We start from the raw sequence: 8678 nt of genomic DNA on the forward strand, positions 1-8678 counted from the left end.
TAATTGTATTGCAAGATTTGGCAGCGAAAAGGAGATCTAAGAATAGGCTGCCCAACCAGCAGCTGGGACATGAGGTAGACGGGACACAGAGGATTCAAGGTGTAGGCCTTAGGGCTTGTGAGCCTTAAGCTAACAGCTGAGGAAGAACTTCCAGAACTTACAAATGAATCAGTATGGAACACTTCAGAAGAAGCATAATTAGTCATGTAAGTCATACAGGCTTGTTAGTTGTTGTATAGTCATTAAAGCAAAGAAAAACAAGAAGTCAGTGGGTGGGCAAATTGTTTGAACAGAGGGAGTCACCCTTTTCTGTTTTCCTGGCATCAGTCACCAACAAACACACCTTTGTCACCATGTGCAAGGAGAAGAGGAGAGAGCAAGAGAGGGGCAACCACTCGCCCGGCCAAAAGTCTGCCTCAGACCTGGTTTTGTGATGTGTGAGTCCCTTTGGACATGAACTTCATGCAAGTGTCTCAGAAGACACTGTATTAATGTCAGAGATAAATCACTGAAGTAAATAATAATTTGTATTGATAAGTGTTGAACACTTACCTCTAACAATCCAAGCAAGGTCCTACCATATAAAATACCTGCTTTTCTCCACAATGTCCTGTTATATAGAGAGCTGGAGGGCGTAACAGAGGTACCTGGGTTCCTCTGCTCAGCAATAGTCTCTGAAACAAGAAGGGGAAAACATTTTACAGAAATCTAAAAGAAAAGGAAATGATTGAGAAAACACAGACTTTACAGGGAGGTTGCCTTCGGCCCTGGCAGGCAGAAGAGCCATTGAACTGGAGAGACAAATATTGAAGAACTGGATGTGTTTTTTTCTATTTTGAACTTTGATACAACCTGGAGAGGGGCAGACTTTTATGTAATTGACAGGAATTTTAACATAGAAGTACAGCTGGATGATAAGAAAGAAGCTGCTGGTTGCTGCAGCTTAACTTGATAGAATTCACCAAGAATGACTTTGCTTGCTGCGATGAGTAGGCATAGGAGACATTTGATTGCTACTGCGGGGGCTGTTTTTAATTCATTGGAGACATTTGGGGTGGGAGGCTGAGCTTTATGGGCTATTGCATTTAAGTCACTTGGAACAATAATTTGAAGTATTATAGGGGAAGCTAAGTTTAGAGTATGTTGGTAATCAGGAACAAACACTGAAGCTGGCCTGTGTAAAGCTTAGGTCAGAGTAACATGTGTAGCTTTGCATGTGAGCTTCATTGTATACATTGAGACGGGTATTTTTTGGTTTAGTAGAACAAATTTGCCTTAAAATAGTTCAGCTTTAGGGTACAAGCATGAACTTGTGGTCTGAATGCTTTGATCTGGAGAAACCTTTATGTATAATACAACCAAGAGGACAGATGGTGGGAAATGAAATGAATTTCCAAATGATTAACAGGAGTGCAGATGTCCAAGAGATGTCATCTAGAATGGCCATGATGTTTCTTTAAGAGAAACTGAATTTTTACTGATAAAAAGGTTTGCAATAAACATCCAGTTCATGCAATATTAAGCACTTAGCATTCTGAAGGAACACCAGGGGTTTTTGTCATTTTAAGCAGTGCACAGTAGAAGTACATACACTATAATTTCCATCATTTCTTTGTATGCAATCTCTGCATGTCTAAATTGCTTAGAAAATTATATAGCTAACAATCTGAGACTGCATGATTCACATGTGAGATTTCAGGGGGGTTGGAGCATACTGGGTAAGGAATTAAACATTTGAACGTGAAGGTTTGGGATCTTGAGAAGAACTGTAAATGTTCTAAACAGCTTAATGCAAGGAAATATTATGTACAGAGTTAGAACCTACCAAATAGAAGAAATCTGATCAAGCTTCTTTTTCCTATGGAGAAGCAACTAAAAACATTGTACTCTTTTGCAGGGGTGGTGGGGGAGCAGAGTTGCGAAGAAACTAGGGCGTGATGGCAGTTGCTGTCCAGTTATGTAGGGTATTTAAGAGAAAATGGAATACAGTTTGTACTTCAATATTTTTGCTTCCATGAATAACAAGAAAAGAAAGTTATTCATCAAATATAATTAATGGAATGTGTGTTAAGTTCATCCTATGATTTCAATTAGAGTTCTGAATACCAGGAAAATATTTTGATGCATATAATGAAGCTCTTTGTTTGCAGACAAAGGAGGTGGCACAGATGAAAAGACAGAAGTACCTTCTTTTGCCTCTTGAGTTAAATACATATAACTTACACACAGTTGTGTAGGAAATTTTTTGAAGGAAAACTATTTTTTGAGTGATAAAACTGACTTGGAGACATCTTCCATAGCACCAAAGTCTCAAAAATGAGAGAGAAGGTGGTTTCCAAATGTAGATGTCTTCAAGAAATAAGCTGTTAATTTTTTTTGAAAAGTGAGTTGAGGACAATGCTGCCCTGTGATCACTGATTCTTTTTGGAAAACTACATGTAGTGAATGCCTTAGACTTTGTTACGGAGATCTGGGGTTCAGTCAAAGTTAGCTTTAACAGGGAAAGGAAAGAGAAGTCTGCTATTTCACAGCACTGCTAGAAACCAAAAATTGTGAAGAAATCATCACTCAAGAAATGAGACTTCATGGCTGTGTTCTGTTGAGTGGGCAGGGTAGTGTAGAGGGGTGATTTATTGCAGACACTTCTGTTGTGTCATTATTCACTCAAAATAATGTGACTTATCACACATGCAGACTGGTAACTTATTTCAACAGACACAGTTAAGTGCTAAACTGAGAACTGTGGAAGTGAAAAAGGCTATCTTGAAGAGCTGGAGTGTTTATGCATGCTGATCATTGGCCTGGGATCAGATTTAGAGAAAGGGGAGTTTTGCAGCCATGTAAGACAGTTAAAAAAACTACCTAAGCACATCCAGAAGGTTTATATAAGCCTTACAAAGAGACCTAATACAATATTTGCAGGAGGCTGTGTATGTATTTGAGGATGCCGGTTGACAAATGTTTCTTCTATTGGGAATGTTGCCTCAGGCTGTCCTTGCCCATGCCTGATTTCTGACAGATGCCAGGACAACACCTTGTGGAAATGCACAATGAGCAGGACCAGGGAACTCATCCAGGTGATGAATTGTGTTCTTTATTTTTCTTGGACTGTTTTCCAGGCAAATCCGAATCCTAATGTGGGTTACCACATAACAGCTTAAATACTCATCCTGAAACATTTAAGAACACATCTGAGGGATGAGAAAAAATTGCAGAATTTTAGAAGTTACTGCTTAGACCAGCACTGCTTGCCTTTGTTCAATTATATTTGCAGAGATTCAGAAATTCCCCAGGTGCATTGTTATCAGTAAAAATAGCTTGGTAGGGTGTTTGGTTTATAATTTTAACTAGTAAGGAGAGATACTGAATCCCAACGATGCCTAAAGGAGAGATTATAGTAATAAAAAATTGTCAATTTAAAGAATTTAAGAAATGTGAAGAATCAAATCTTAAACCCACATAGGTGTGAGGAACATGGCAGGGTTTTGGTAATATGCAGACTGTCAAATTGAAATATTGAAGAACTTAGTTTCTGAGAAGGTTGATAGATCCTATAAAGACTTTTCTCAGCTTCTTTGACTCTTCTCTTCTGGTTTGTCTCTTGGAGTGAGGATGAAGATTTTAGTATTCAGATTTCCAGGAAAACAGCTCAGAGTTGAAAAGTAATCTTAGCTATTGTGGGTAAACATCCACATAATTCAGAATTTAATTCAAGAGACTTATAGGAAAACCATAGGTGTACGTACTGAGGACAGGATGACTTCAGTATAGATTTACTGTGTTCCTAAAATACAGAATTATACTATCTTCATTTGGATATAAAAGATAGTTTTGTAAAAAGATCTGTGAGTTCTTAATTTCAGGCAAATTTTATTAACACTAAAAAAACTTAGCTGTCAGTGGATGCCATTTTAGTTAAGATATTTATGCATTAAGGAAATAATTGCCTCTCTGTTTATATAGTTACCATCTATAAATTGTGGGGGTTTGGAGGGGCTTCTGAATGGATGCATAATCTTTCCTACCTGCATATGCTAACTGATCTTCATCTTTAGAAGCTGATACTGGGACAATAATGTAGAATATAACCATTTAAGACTTGGCTATGATATTCACTTGTATCCTATTGTTATGTGAAAGGATTAAATTTTCCAGAATATTTGTAAGGAAAAGGGGCAAAGACTGAAAGAGAAAGGGGAAAGCCAATACGTGGAAAGGTGTTGTTTTCTTCTTTGGTGGTTGGATAAGAATTAGTTGTTAGGCAAACTGTTTTAAAGCAATTGTTTGTTTGCTTGCTTCCTTGCTTGTTTCTCCTGAGTTAGATTCGACGCTGGTGTCAGTTAATCTGTTGCTGAGTATATACAAGGCCTGTATACTTGTCTGTGGGTGTCCCAGTGGAATTCACAGCTGTATACTTTCTGACACGTTAACTTCTTCAAATATAAGGGAAAATACTTAATTTCTTTCAGGAGGGTTTTTTGACATTCTTTTCCCATTTGGTCATAGTGAAATGCTTGGCAGAACTTTAAATTTCATGGAATTATACCACACCTTCCTTCCTACACTGGTTATGTGAGCCCTCAACATTCCAGTCATGAGAATCGTCCTGACATTCTAGTGTTGTCAGTTACATCAAAATTCTTTTTATTGTTGAGAATTGTCATTTTTTGTTATTCTTATTTCTCAGGTTCTAGCAGTAGGAGATAAATAAGTGAAATATTTCATTTCTTTCAACTCTTTGACACTTATCTGCCATACACTGAGTTCAAACAAAATTTTTTCTACCTTCTTCTGGTCAATTTTGTGCCTTCTTGGCTGCTTCTCCAGTGAAAAAGATCAGCATTCATGTCTATCAAGTACAGCAAATTTGCAGCTGTTGCTGCCCTGTTACCACTGTGCTCTTGGCTTCATCTGCCTTTTTTGTCATGGAGTCACCAGCAGCCATTGCTCACTTTCTTGCAAGAACTCCCATCAGATATCTCCAGAAATTTTCTGTTACATTTTGCCAGACAAGTTCCTCAGTAGGTGCCTTGCTGAGAGTCTAACACCTATTTGATAAGTTGAGTGTTTTCCAGATGTTTTTTCACCTCGTGTCATAAGTTGCCAGCCAGCTACATGGGTTTCTGCTTTTCTGTGGTTTCCTGCTGCTGACTGTTTTCTCTGTGACCCCTGCCGATGATTCCCAATCTAGTTATCTTTTTTTATTAATTTGCTCCTACTGTACCCAGGATTACACTTCAAATCACATGAAGATAACTTATGCTGCATTTCTGCTGGCTTGCACTGCATGCACCCAAAATCTCTTTCAATTAGCAAAAAAGGAAACCACAGCACATCCAACACTGGTTGCAACTGTTGGTCCCTCCTCATTCATGCACATGGCATAGAGCTACTCCTCTGCAGAAGGAATCATAGTTTCCCCCTGACCTACCCATCTAGATGGACCTACATCAAATTTCAAAAAACTCAGAATATCTCCCCTCTTGGCTTTCTGCCATTACAACACACTTCAGACACCTGATATGATCAATGACACCGAGGCTCAAGCTCTGAATTCTTTTAAAGGAAACGACGTGCATATCTCTCTTAAGTATTCAGAATCACAGAACCCCAGACCATGAAAAGAAACAAACCAAACAAAAGCTCACCAAATCCCTTCATTTCCAACAACAGGATTTGCAGGTGGCCTCTCAAAAAAAATCTGTTATTTACTCATGATAGGCATCGATGATATCTTTTATTTGCTGTTCAGATTTCATTGTAAGTCAAGTGATGCCATCTGCTAACAGCTGATCATTCCATTTCCAGGTTAGTAGCAAATATACAAACCAGCATCAGCCTAATACAGAATTTTGTGGCACCTCACTGTTAACTGTTACCACATCAAAAATGGACCACATAGGTTTATTTCTTTTAGCCTTATACTGTCCCACTATAAGTTGCTTTACCCATTAGTGTGTCTTATGTATTCTTGGGGTATTCTTTTTAATCCTTAGGCTTGTTTGAATCACTACTTACTTTGACATTTCCCATCTTTTTAGTGATACAATACAGATCGAGGATTAAAAGTATGGCACGTATAGATTACTAAGGGTACAACCAACACCAGTAACACTGGTAATAAGGAATATGCACACATCAAGACCAGAAGGTCTGCACTTCAATAAGGCAACACCAAAGTTGACTTAGCAGCAGAAAGCCCAGGGTCCGATAAAAGGAGGATGGGAACAAGGTTTCAGTACGTCACATGGGCTGTTCCTGTTCTCTCAACAGGAAGGCAGCAGTAAAGATACCCAGAATGAGAAAACAAAGGCGAAGGGGCAGCAGCCTTGCCTAATAATTAGGGAGGATGAAGAATGCAAAACTGAGGCCATAATCATGTCATAATGACTGCTTGACTCCCAGAGGATATAAAGAGCTTGTCCAAATTATAGTTTGTTGTGCCTGATCACGAAAAGCCTAAAAGACATACCAAGGACTCAATAGCTAGTGTCCCCTGTCCTTTGTGTCACACACACACACAGGCACAGTCCTGAGCAGGCCACTTAGACACACCTCTTGGTGCTTGTGAGTATGAGTGAATAAGTGAAATAGGAGTGAACGAATGCAAGTGACTGAAATCAATTTTATTTAACTGAAATATGAGCATCCTCTTCCATGGAGTCTTGAGCTGAGTTTTGCAATATTGATTCTCACAATTCTAAGGCTGCCATTTATTAATGAAATTTTCATGATGCTAACACCAAAAAAGCATTCCAGCACACCCACTGGGCTTCACGGGATATGTCCTTGTGGGGAAGACTTTCACCTTCCGTGAATACAACAGTATGAGATGGCACTAGGAGGTATAGCACTTTTCCTTCTTTCCTTCTCCATTTTTTGGGAAGCGTATTCCTTTCCCTTCACAAAACCTCCACCTTCTCCTGCCTCCTTCCTAGGGACCCACAAGGTAATACAGCAGCTCTCTGCTCTGTCTCAATGCTTTTCCAGGGAAAAGGAGTAAATCACTGGCTGCTACTGGGTAGAAGCACAGCCCACTTCTCAGCCCCCTGCCTCCCCTCAGCTGGGGCAGAGCAGTATTGCCCCAGTGAGAAAGAAAAACTGGCAGAGGCATAGGCACACCCGGCAGAGGCAGAGCAGAGCACAGCTCATCTGGATTACACAGGACTATGCAAAATATATGCCTGTTTTACAATACTGCAGTAATTTAGTACTCAGTCATTTTGACCCCAGTGGCAACATATATATATTTAGAATGGCAGCTCGATCATACTGTTGATAAATTACTCATCACCGTTATCATTGCTAGACAATTAAAAGGAATGCATTTGTCTGGGCTATGCTCTTGAGGAGCATTCTCATCTCCCGGGAGTCAGTGGTCCATTCATTCCTCCGGGAGCAGTAAATGGGGTGTTGAGTAATCTGTCCTTTCAAATGTGTAAAGAAGCTGTTAAGAGAGCACAAAATATGTTTAGCCAGCAGTACCAGCTGGATGTGAGCCCATCCAGGATAATCCATTCAGCTGGCAGCTGTTACCAGAACCACATGAGGGTTAGTGTCTAACCCCCTCGTATCTCATTCTGCTTGTCATCGTCCCCTTTGTTTTCCTCTGTAGGAGGGAAGGAGGAGAAAGATAGAACACAGGGAGGGATGCAGCCGCTGGTGGGTAGAGAGCTAGGGAGGATTTGCATGGTGGCAGGTATTTAATAAGATGTGCACACCACGTTAGGCATGCTGTTGGGGAAAAGAGTGGAAGGAAGTTCTTGTTATGCCATAAATTGCATCCTTGCTAAAGAGGAAATTACTTTCTGGTCATTCCATCCATCAGCCCTCTTCCTCTCTGAGAAAAGCTATTCCTTTTCCTTTTTTTTCATTCTCTGCCTTTTGTGGGGGTCAGCCTTGTGACTGGTACACGGGTGCACCTGAGCTCTGACACCTTGTGAGGAAAGGGAGGGGAGCAGAAAGGGCTTATGTGAAAACTGGTGCAAATGTGTCAGTGCACAACTCCAGCGCTTGCCGCAACGGGGGAAAATCCCGGTGCCTGCCACAAGAGGGGTAAACGGAGATGGAGGCTGGAAAGCAGAGCATGCCCACACAGGGCAACAAAGGCTGGACCATAATCTAGGAGAAGCATCACCAGGTGTAATGTATCTGTACTCTGAGATGAGTACACTGGCATCTCAATTTCTCCCAGCGCAAGTGAGTACAGGAGAGTGAAAGGCCTTCGGTGTTGGAAGAGCTAGGACTTTTTTTAAACATTCTGATCTTTACATCTTCTTTCTGGAAGTCAGCATTAGATTTTACAGGGCTAACAATAAACATGCTTTACAAAACCCCAAATTTGCTCTTCAACATAGAACAGCAATGTGAAAAGCCTGCTGTTTTGCTGTCAGCAAAAATCAATGCCGACCTTCAAAGGAACAAGTAGTAGCCTGGTTGTTGTTAGGTGATGATCTAAGGCAAGCCAAGCGTTCTAGAAAGGCATACGAGCATCTGTTGGACCAAATAACACAGCTGGTCTATAGACAAGCTTTTGGACTCACAAATCTCGGAGCATAAGGTCAGACATCAACATGGCCTCGAGTAGCCAAAAGCACGTCGTTTCTCCCAGTTACCTCGTTAAGTCTAAGTAACGCCATCACCTCGCCCCCATCAACCTGCCCGACGGCCGCCGGTGT

This window comes from Egretta garzetta, unplaced genomic scaffold (assembly GCF_000687185.1).
Source record: "Egretta garzetta isolate BGI_Z169 unplaced genomic scaffold, ASM68718v1 scaffold329, whole genome shotgun sequence".
NCBI lineage: Eukaryota > Metazoa > Chordata > Aves > Pelecaniformes > Ardeidae > Egretta > Egretta garzetta.